Raw genomic sequence first — 12,403 nt, 5'->3', positions numbered from 1 at the left:
AAAGGAATCTTCTGGCACGTTTGATAGGAGATATAAGGAAAAGATCCTAATTGGGTAGGTCTGAATAAATAAAGGGTAGTACTAGGAACATGGTGTCTAATGGGGAATCCTAGGAGAAAGTCTAAGGTTAGTGAAGAGAAAGTTTACTTTACTTTGATGTATAGGGTTGGTGTGCGACGGCTTATAAAATGAGATTTACAATTTCTCAAGATTTCTTTTCCCATGGAAAGTTAGAAAAACATACAAAGGCTTTGTAGATTTGATCTTATCTACGTGCTGATGGAAGTGAATTTGTACTAAATATAAAGTAAAAGCATTTTCCATATAGTATCATTTAAAAATTTGGAGCAGGAAAGGCATCGATTGCGGCTGCATCCGTTGTTGATCTTCGTTCTCGATCGCGGTATTCGAGTCAAGAGTTTTACAGCTCCACGGGCGGGTTCGAAGAGTTTCTTTTCATATTTTTCCTTTTCAGCTTTCATAGTGTTAGCGTAGCGTCGTGCAATATTCTTTTTACATTCCAGATGCATCAGATAAGGACATCTAACATTTCTGATAATGACTTGAGAAGGACTAAAAGGTCTAAAAGGAAAAAGCTTGAATAGCGGTCAGCAAAGTCGTTACCGGCTGTGTCCAGTAGATACTCTTATCAAGTAAAATTTCCGTTTTATAATTTTAGTACCTAAGTTAAGGGGGTCGTCCCGTGTGGAGGCCGTATTTTCGCAGTTTTCAGAATTTCCAACTCGATAACACAATTTATTATTGAAATACAGAGCAACTTATACACCCATCTCCAAAAAAAGGCGTTTTTAAGTTGCCACGCTAGAGAGCGGTACAATCATCTTGAAGAAAAAACTAAACGGCATTTTAACGTGCAGACTTAACTACAGTCCGCAAACTAGGATTATTAAAAAATATTAAAAGGAAAATTTTTGGTGGCGTGTTAAACTTTTTTTGTGAATTTTGGTATTTTTTAAAGAAAAACTACCAATTGAATCGCAATTATCCTAGTTTGTGGACCGTAGAAATATGTTCTGAATAAGGCGTGAAAATTTCAAAGAATTTCCTTGGGTAGATTTTAGGCTATGGTGGCAGCAGATTTCCAACACAACGCATTTAAAAATTAGAATGCGATTTTTAACCATAAAATCTTAACTGACCATTAATCTGCTATACCTAACCCATAAACCTTAGGTTTCTTGAAGAAACACAAGTAAAGCCTTAGCTTCATTTCTTATGATTTTAGCGAAGTCATTCGAACGTCATTCAGATCGATAAATACGTGACCTGGCATGTGGCATTTTACCTGTTTAACACTGTGATTTTCGAACGACTCCGAATATCTAGATACAATTGATGCTAAAAAACTCGGTTCCTCGGATTCGATACACGGAACGACCCCCTTAAAACGTCTCGCAGAAGATCTTGCAGTAAAGATTGGATCAAATGACCCTCTTTAGTGTGCAAAATCTCATAGACGATCTTACACTGAAGAAGAGTTTAAATGATCGTATATGCGCTCAAGTTAATAAATCTTTCAAATTTTTGATTTTAAAAGATACTAGTATCCGCGGCTCCATGTCATCCTAACCATTTGTTCCTTCATTGTCTTGATTCCAGCCGTCGGGAGAATTCATTGAATTACTTGCCAGCCTTCTTGTTCCTTTGTCCTTTAATATAACTCCCTGCATTTCACTACCCCATGTCTAATTTCAATTCCTTCATAAAAACTAACACCATTAAAAAATCAATTTCAAATAAACAAATTAATTTCACTTTGAAATTTTTACCAAAAGATCTGCAAACCCTAAATTGTATTTTTCTTATAATTACATGCCATCGAATGCACTCTGCCTAACAGCTCTTTATGGGCAACAGAGGAATTTTTGGATATACGCAGGAAAGAATCGCTGGACTAATCGCTTGATTTGTAGAAATGAGTCCATAATTGGCATAACGCATTTCCATCTTGACGGTATCCTTGTTCCCTAAAGAAACTTTTTTTTGAAGTGTAGGATAGGTAGCCTAGCAATTTGTTACTAATTACTTCATTTTGCTTCTAAAGTTTCTTTGATAGATAGAGTAGGTGGGTGACGGCTCAAGAATTGAGATTTACGATTTTCCAAGCTTTATTTTCCACGGGAAATAAGAAAAAGATATGACGGATTGGTAGATCCGATTTCATTTACGCGCTGATGGAAGCGTAATTGTATAACGTAAAATAATTTTTACTGGAGTATTATTGAATGAATTTTGGAGAATGAATGTTTTACAATATGCAATTTTTCTTTCCCCTCTTCCTCCTAGTTTAATTATTGATCTGGCAGGATTCTGTGATATAGTGTTTGAAACATCTATTTCAACGGAACATATTGCTTTGTCAAACGAGAAGTAAGTAGATGTTAATGGTGCTGTTTTCTGCGTTAAGGCAATAATTTTCCAAAATGTTTATTAGTAACTCAGTCTTTTTAGTTGTTGAGCGGCGGTACGACAACAGTTTGCCAAAATGGTGCAGTCTTTCCTGATTGTTGAGTTGCGTTACGGCAATAGTTTGCCAATGTGTTTGATAATTCGTTAGGTCTCCTCATCGCTCAGGGATGATGCATCATAGATCAGGGAAGTTTAAGCAATTTTATTACCAAGTCAAAAAGGTTCGTCTCAAAAAGAAAAGGACACACGCCGAGATTTCTGGAGTGGCGAGAATATGTCTTGGATATAGTTAGTTTGCATTACTTTCCAGTTTTCAAAATGATGGAGAATGATGGGTTCGGATTAAAAAAAAAAGCTCTGGTGCTGAGAAGGGTAACCAAAGACTATCTTCCGCCTCTCGCGGCGAGTAACTTTTGTCAGGGAAGGGTTTGGTGGATCTCGCGACGGATTATGCATCCATGGGATCTGGAAAGCGCACTCAAAGATAGATCGGCCGTGATAGATGGGAAGAAACATACCCACACGTGGTTGACAATAATCAATTTGTGGATGGTTTCTGGCCTCCACTTTTTATTTTCACGAAGAATGAAGGCTCCTTTACTTGCTTATCAGCTTTTTCTTTACTATTAGATCACAATAGATTTTTTTCGAATTCAGTCCAATACCAATATTGGCACTTACAATATAATTAGACGTTATGTAGTAAGACATCAGCGGGAACTCCAACCACATAATAGAATAACAGCGTACAGAATAATAGAGAATGGTGTGAAGAATAATAGAGAATGGTGTGAATAGAATCATTCTAATTTACTTTTATGAAGAATTGACTAAAATTGCCAAAGTATATTTACTTTTCCTTAAAAACAGTAAATACATATCGCCGAAATGTGCTAAAATTTGCACACCTTAATTTTCACTTATTGTCGGAACAAAATTTTATAAATTTTCCACTAATTTTAATTTTTTTTTTACAGCTGGCAGAGTACATACAAAATATATTTACTTATTATTATTATTCACAACAATACCACAAGATAGTTGCTAACGACAGTGATCTTCAGCTGTTTCTGATACTTGGTATGCATTCAAACACGGATATGGATAGAAAGAAATGGTAGTCATGCAATTTTCCCTTTCTTCGAAAACCCAATATTTATCTGTATAATTACACACGTTTAAGCATAAAAATCACCTATTAAACACAAATAAACACATTAAAACAGTGTTTTCCGGTTATGAGTCCTCCTGGTTAATTTTGTGCTACTGTTATTTGTGAACGAGCCCTCTGATGTCTATTTGCCAACAAAGATACAACTGGAATCACCAAAAATAGCAAATTGACATTGTTTACATTATAATTTACACCGCAGATTGACTATTAGGGAAGTGATTGTATGGCTTGAGCACACTTTTTTGTTTATCTGAGATATAATTCTACACAGTTTAATCTAATCAATTCGGTTCTGTGTTCGTTGTCTGTGAAAAGTAGCTTCTTTATTCTAAAATTTTAAATAGCATAATTGACAGACAATTTGTTATTTGTATGATTTAAATGTTTAAAATTAGAGCCATTGTTTCCACTAAACGCATTGGGAAATAAACATAATTTTATTTTGGGAAACAATGGTATCTACTAATTTGTTTTATAAATAAAAATTGAATTTGTAGATTCGTAGTGTAATATTGTTCTCATAGCTCAACGGTCGGATTCAAAAGTTGTGCTACTAGGTGAGAAGTTTGTTGTTTATGAAAAATGCTAATTCATTATATTATAGTTTCAGGAGTTTTTTCTGAAGAGCGATTCTGTGCAATCGAGATTTCTTGGGTTATTTTTTCCTACACCCGAAGAAATTAGCAATCAATATAAAAGCCAAAGAAGATAATTCTGTTCTTCGGAAGGTATTCTGGGATAAGTTTTACCATTAGTATATGTGAATTTATATGAATTGTTCACCAAGTATTAGCAGTTTCAGATGTTTTTTGTTTGATTAATTTAAGGGTCTGTGAGCAGCTTTGAGTGAGTAAGAAAACTTCTTGCAAAATACCAATTGTAAAGTATTATTAGGATTAGAATTGGGTTTAGTTAATTTTTCTAATTTGATTAGTTTTGAAATGTGACGCCATTACTTATTAGTAAACAATATTTCAAAAATCCAAAATATTGCTTAGAATTATCATAATTTGAGTTCTTTTTGGTCTGTTTCTGCAAACGGAGAAAAGCATATTGAAAACATGATAGTATCACTTCAATTCAGGATAAAAATTGTCTCCTGTAGACTACTTTTTTTTACTATTAGCAAAGTGGCCGGCTTATTTTGGCTGACAATATAATTTTAGATTTAAGTAATTCGGCTTTATAAAGTTGATGTTGATTATCCATCTTGAACTTATTCAAAGATCAATTAAATAATAAAATGTTTCAAATCATTAATTTCACTGTGGAAATATATCAACCAAGGAGATGGAATACCAGTAGTAGTTGGATGGATTTCATCGGAATTATAAGCAAGGTAGTTAATAACCTAATAAAGTATTATATCTCTGATAGACACATAAGGGTGGTTCCCAGCAAAATTTCAAAATATTAGAAGAAGAAGATTATTTTGCCTCTAACGTCTAAAAGGCACTATCGCGATTTTAATCGGATAAATGTGATTAGGTAATTGCAACGAAGTTATGTTGTTGAGGAAGCCCCACATCGTTGCTAACCCATCTTACCAGTTCTAACTCCCACCTTATCTATCATTTCCCTCTCCACGATCTTCTATTTTTTTATTTAACTAATGCACGACGACGGATGGAAATTTTTTTGAACTTTGCTTCAGGTGGGGTGTAGAGCTAAAGCCAGCAGTATAAAAAGTATTAGGTTAAGATCAATATATATGTTTGTATAATATATAACCTTAGATAAAGCTAGCCGCTAAGGTTTCTGATTGATTAAATATTTTTAATGGATTGCTAGGAGGCAATGTGCATTGCGCCTTATTATTATTGTTATTATTAAGTATTTTTAAATGTGATGTTCACTGTTTATTGATAAAAATGTTTTTGAATTCTGTTTGATTAGATTAGATTAGTTCCAGAAAGTACTCATTCTTAGATGCCGTTTGATACTTCAATGACAGGACATTCGCTGGATATAGAGGCAACTGGGATTGGATATTAAGTCTGTTTGAAAGTTACTTTGAAGAAGAAAACACATTGTTCTTCGAAAGACCTAGTAAATAAACAAAATTGGGAAGCGGTAACGAGTTTTTCACTGAAATTTGAACGTAGTTACCATATGTTGGTAAGTGGACTGCAACGAGATTGGCGTAGTGCAGTTGCACGGAAAATTCTGCTCGTAAACTTTCGAGTATATGAAATACCAATCTGCTTCTTAGATGGAGCGTCCTTTTAAATATGACTGTGGTATTTACTGATAAGGAAACCACACAGAACGGTCCCGACAATAATGAGCAACACAAGTTGATTGAATTCGTCGCAAATAAAGTCAATCTGCTGTTATCAGAAAATTATTTACCACACCCCTCAATGAAGTGGATTATATGCCTCCTGTCCATTTCTTTGTGGTGGACAAAGTCGAATACAAATCGCCCTGACGAACCCCAGGCAACGAAATCAACGGGCTAACGCCCATGACGATGGATTAACTTCACTTAATTATAATGAGCTGTAAACGTAAATAGTTGATTACTGCCGAGACTCCGAGGCCAAATAATTTGCTTAATAACATCTGGCGATGATTTTCAAGGCCGACCTACGCATATTAGGCGTTACTTGCAGTGTTTAAATGATACAAGCGTAAACCTTTTGATATCAAGGCAATTGAACCTCAGCACTCAGATAAGAAATTTCTGTCAACATTAACCTTTCGTTGGAAAAATACATATTCAGCCGCTTGACTATAGTTTCAACATCGGTTGCAAGGGATCAAAAAGTACAAACTTGGACTGAGACCCCAGGAAAAAATCTAAAAAAAAGACTATGTGGTGCCTATATGAAACCTGGGCTTCGTAATGCATCTAATTGTGATATCCAAATAAACGTAATAATCGTATATTATCCAAATTTTTTAAATTCGCTTAAGAATCCCCTTAAGCTCAATCTAGGAGTACCAAATTGCAGTAGCATAAAGAATCGTATTATGCGTAATATTAGAGAGTTTTGTGCAAATCCTACCATTAGTAGCAAAGTTATAGGTCAAAATTATCAATTTCGTACGGATTCACTGCAGCTTAATTTGGGGGAATAGTTGACATATGTATAGTACTAAACATCCATATTTTGAAATAGCAACTTTCCTTCATTTAAACGTCTTGTGTAGAAACAAAACTGTATTAAAATCGGTAAACTATCTGTCCAACTCTCTTAAACGGAGATCCCCACACAAGTGAAGAGGGGATATACTTTTTTTTCTTCTTCAGGTCTCCATCAGTAAATACTTTACGAAACACGAGTAGCAAAGTAGGGTAGTGAGGAGTTAAAAGGTACAAACTTAAATTGAGCCAGAACTCATTTTCAGAAACTTGCCAACTGAAAAATTTGAAAAAAAAACTATGAAAATGCCCCTGGGTAAAATCTAGGCCTTCAAAAATTAACTATACCGATTCCTATTTAAGTAAAGTTAAGTTAAAGTAATAATAACATATTACTATATGTTAAAATTTTTGCTGGAAAAGCCCCCTTAAATTCATGCCAAGATTAAAAAACATAAAGGTACGTTACAAGGCATGATATTGGAAAGTTTGAAGGGAATAATGCTATTGTTAACAAATTTATTTAACGAAATAGGTCAAATTTATCTACTTGGTGTAAACTTGTTGCACCCTGTCCATAATAGTGTTATACACGTACTACGAACAAATGGAATTTTGGTGAACCAAAATATTTTTGCATATTTGCTTTATAATGCTCACCATCACACATATTGGGTTCATTTAGTACATTGGTACGAACTTGCTAGACCAATAACGCAACTTAATTGAGGGAAATATGAGGGTTCGAAAAACACTAGTTGAGATTTTTAATGAGGCCAAATCTATTCATAAGGGTTGCCCACTACACGTCTGAAGCGTTTCAAACCAAAACACAGTCTCAACGGTGGCATCCCACAATTTCACCATCCTCCAAAGAATTCAAAACCATGATTCAACCAAAAAAATCATGGCATCTATATTTTGGAACCATCAGGCTGTTGCGCATTACTCTGATTTCATATTACCATTTGCTCACTTCCCTGAAGGTGTCCTTGGGTGGAAGCCTATATGATTGTCCCGCACCTTCATCAAGGATAAAATTGGCAAGCAAACCAGTAATTCACAGTTCTGTCAGTTTAGATGATCGCCAGAATGTTACTAAATATACGAAAACCAAAGGAAAGCTATTATCTCCTTATCTTACGGGTGAGTAGTTCAGTTTTACTGTATGAAGCTCCCGTATAGGCAGCCCCACTTGTAAAGACAAAAAGGAAGAAAATAGGAGGTGTATACCGTGACTGTTGAATAGCATATTACTGCCATAGGAGGAATATTCTCCATTAGTTTCAGTATCGCCCGATAGCAGGCAGAATGAAATCAATAGATCGTGGAATGGATGTACAGATTCGTCGCAGATTTATAGCAGTAGCATGTAGCCTCAACGGAGAGAATTAAGCCAGAATTTAATACAATTTCTGAGTGAAGCGAAGTTTACTGAGCTTACTTTCATCGATTTGGATATGGCCATTCACCATACTCCCCAAGCGCCTTAAATTGGTATAGAGCGAAACGCGCAAAATTCTCAGGGGATAGGGCCTAATTGGAAGCTTAAGTACTTTTAACGCCGGAGAATATGTTGAATCACAAACCTCAAAGGCACCGCTGATAAAGTCTTACCATAAGAAGGTAACCCTTTGTATGTAACTCAATGGTTTATTGCGTAGGTCATTAGTCGGACGAGAAAAGGCTCAAAATCGACGCCATTGCCATTGCTGGGGATATTCTGTCGGTGCTTTTTAGCATCTCCTTCACAATATCATCCGCAGAAAATGCCCTTATTTGTGCATGAAGTTCCTGACGAACCCATTCCACTTTGCAAAAGAAAACCGTGCGTCGTCCACCACTTCATTGCAGAGAACAAAGTTGTGGGAATCTTGGCTTCCTAATTTTGTGCAGGTAAGACATAAAACCTCCATGCCCACTTGGAAACTGGGTAAAGAAATAATAAATTTTACCATGTTTTTGGTTCCACCACGGATCTAACTTCTCGATGGGTCCCGCAGTGTATATTGTCGTTTTTCACGAGCAACCGCTTCTTTTCAATTCTCCTCTGGCGTTTGTGAATAGTTTTACATTCCTTAGCAAGGAGAGTGAAGAGGAGTACTCCCGCAATCACCGTCAAAACCGGCTCTGAGATAATACGGTAGGCAGACGACACCTGCACAGCTCCTCGTCTCTGTATTTGGGTAAGACATTACGGTACAACTTTTTGCTAAGAGCATCAGTCCATACCGACTTAAGGCCGAAATTAATGTCGCAGCTTTGTCCGCTGTTGTTTTGATTTACTAAAAAAACTCCTATTTGAGTACTTGACCGTTAACTTGATGCTTGATTCGCCAATCAGGAAGGAACGCAAAATAAGGATACCCTTTTTATTCAAAATGCCTAATTTGGTTTTTCCAAGCGCACAGCTGAAATCATGAGTAGCTATTCATCCGCTTTTTCGTCGCATTGATATGCTAAGTTTGATTTGAGCCGGTTCAACAGTACGTTCGACAACAAGTGAAATAACATCATCTGCATAACGATTTCAAACATGGAGTTTTGACAGATCGTCGTAGAAAACGTTCCAGAGATCCGACCTTAGGCTGGATTCCTGTGCTATCCCCAACGTGATCTACTCCCTCCGCTCCGCCTCCAGTGTCTCATAGAATATCGAACTGTGGATAGCCTTGCTTAGGGATAAGTCCCGGACAGCAGGTATGGCTTCGACGAGTCTACTTCTGATGAGCTTTTCAAGCACTTTCCCGACTGTATCAAGCAAACAGATTGGTCGGTATGCAGCGGTCATTTAAACGTTGAGCAAACGTTCGAACTTACTATATGACACAATCGACAAATTTCCAAGAGAATTGGGATCATAAAAACAGAAGCAAATACTGTAAATGGATACGGATACTGCGGCTTTGGTAGTGCGATACCACAAAAATGTTATCAAAAACATTGCACTAAAAAGCGTGAGTCAATTATTATCTAATACTTTTTTCTTTGGTCCTATTTCAACTATTAAATATCAAATATAAGTTATCGGTTTTATGGTAGTGAAATCAATATCTTTTCCATTCATAGAATTAATTCTACAACTTTTACAAATTCCATTGAAGACAGATAAAATGCAGCTTTACTGCAAAGATTACATCCGGAATAATCCAGTACCGATAAGTATATTTTCATGTAGAATGTGCGCATAAATTCAATATGGCTTCCTAAAAGATACTTTGGTAGTAACAATATGGCTACCATTTTGGTTCAGATGAAATTTTCTTTATGTTCAATTAGGCTACAGTTGTTACACAACTTCTGGCATTGCATTACGATTTGGGTCGGGAAGATATATTTAAGTGAATTCGGTTAAGCTATAATGCTAATATCGTTGTTAAGAATTCAATAAGAAGCAAGTGGTGGTGGTTCTAAGCAGAAGAATATAAATGACCTCGACTTGGTTTCCAATAAAGGAAATTTTTGCAGAAAAATTGTGATTCGAAATTTCTAGTGTTATTTAAAATAAAGTCAGTTATCCGATCTGAAGTGATTTGAAATTTATATATGAAAGAAAGAAATATGAAAATCAATGAACTCCGAAGTTTACATTTTTGACGGAAAAGGCAAACTAGCTGATGAAACCTGGTCCTGGGATCCTTTTCCTACCATATTAGTGTCCAACGTTTCTGATACCATAATTTCATATCCAACTATATTAGAGCAAGTGATCGAAAAACAAAAGTCGCGGCCCATAAGTGACGTTATTATAAGAAGACAACTCTTTCTTTGCTAACCCTGTCAAATTGTGGAAGTTGCCCATCAGTTTCGGTTATTAGAATGTCACAAAATTGTATACATATGTGGGTATATGCATGGAGTAAACCAGATCATGTGAAATATGTGGGAGAATCTCGGCGATAGCATTAGATAAATCTAAAAGGATAACAATGACGCATAGTCGACCCAACGTCCTAAGGGACCTGGACAACAGAAAGTTATATGAAGGTTCTCTACTAATAATTTACTGAGTCCTTATTGTGAAAGCATTGCTCTTCAGTACTATCCGCATTAGTTTTGTGGTCATAAAGTGTTACTTTGTTGTTTCTTTGTTTAGGGATACACTAGTTCAACGCCTGCAAAATCGGAAACGAAAACCACCCCGGAATAACTTCTAGAAGGAAACCATTTTCCCTGGAATACTGATCTTTGAAGAGGGAAGCTCACCAACAATGTATCTTAAATCGAGGAAGTGAAATATTTCAGAATTAGTATTATTAATATCTTTTCTAATCTTAACGTCAACAATGGGCTTTCATTTTTAAACAATGGTTAAAACTAACTCACTCAAAGTATTATAGGTACAACGCTAGTTACTACCTTTCCTCTATTTTTTGACAGCATGCGGATGTCACATTGGAAAAAGGTTAGCTCCTTGGACCTTACCCTTGAATTGACATAATTTTTCGTTTTTTAATATGAATAGACGTGCTGTCCAGATTGGTCATGCATCATCAACGAACAAGATGGAACTTCGAAGGAATGATGTTTGCGGAACATCGCGGGTGGAGTAGGATTTCCCGTTTCAGTGTATGTTTTGACTGATGTCATAACGTGCCGTCTAGCGTTATCATATTCAAGAGTGACTTGAGATAGTCTAAGCTCGGATAGTGCTCGGCTTTCAATCTGCAATCTGCTCGGTCTCGGTAGTTAGACTTAGGGAATTAGGTCGTGAATATTTGACAGATATATCTATCAAAAAATATGTTCAAAACTAGGTATGACCAACTAATCTTACTAGAAGTACCTAACACGTAAAAACAACTGAATCTGAATAAAACAGAGTTTTTGACATTTTTGATACACACACATTTTGGTAATCTGAGAGTCTCTCGACTTCACCCGGGCCAAACCTATGATCCAGAAAAATAGGGCTTTCGATCTAGATGAGCCAACTTCTTTACGGAAGGGTAGAGACAGTAAAAAAGGAAAAGATCAGTGCAAGAAGTTCTTGCCAGTTAAGTTAGCATCTCTCAGTACAACTGAAGTGAATACAACTTTAATCATCATGAAATCTGGGTCAATTTCGGGAACTACGTGACTTTCAATGGAATGGTCCCAAGACAGTTGGCTCCGGTGGTGGTAACCAAATCAACAGCATACCAGTTGTTGCATAAGATCGTCATACAAAATAGATACTTGCAGTATAAAAATTGGTAAATTTAACGATGCACAGGGGGAATGGGAGAGCAGAAGCTGTAGAGATCACAGCGTAGTGAAGTAGTCGCAAGTGGAAAAAATTGGTGCTTGAATTTACTTACTTTTGCTATGATCAGGCCACCTAGGGCCCATGTCTGATCATGAGTTTTGTCTTACGTTTAGGATCGTAGAAGCAGAATCCAGGTGAAAATTATGCCAAAAAAACGCAGCCCGAAGTAAGAATTAGAGGGGTCTGGAGTGAAAATTTGCGAGCCTCTTATTGTCCCCCTTTTTACTCGAAACGTCGGTACCTCGAGAAAACGCTTTGCCCAAGGAGAATCCTCCTCTTTTCAGCCCCCTCTCGTCAGGCTTGCTTATATTTAGGGTGGGTTGGAACCTTTTATTAAGACGTGCAGAGAGCTCCATTTCTGAGGTAGTTTGTAGAAAAGCTTATCAAGCTAAAAAGATGGTTTGCATTCCATCATAAAATCGTTAGGATATATCGCATTTTGTTCAACACAAAATCCAACACA

General features: G+C 36.4%; 1 protein-coding gene across 3 annotated transcripts in view; it reads right to left on the bottom strand.

Annotated features, from left to right (window-relative positions):
- The window catches only part of LOC119656681 (solute carrier family 41 member 1), a 193,580-nt gene that overhangs the window by 70,948 nt on the left and 110,229 nt on the right, over positions 1–12,403 (bottom strand). The gene's annotated exons all lie outside the window — the stretch shown is intronic.

The sequence above is a fragment of the Hermetia illucens genome, chromosome 5 (genome assembly GCF_905115235.1).
Source record: "Hermetia illucens chromosome 5, iHerIll2.2.curated.20191125, whole genome shotgun sequence".
Classification (NCBI taxonomy): Eukaryota; Metazoa; Arthropoda; class Insecta; order Diptera; family Stratiomyidae; genus Hermetia; species Hermetia illucens.
Note: the sequence above shows the minus strand (reverse complement) of the source record. Positions and strands in the feature narration are given on the sequence as shown.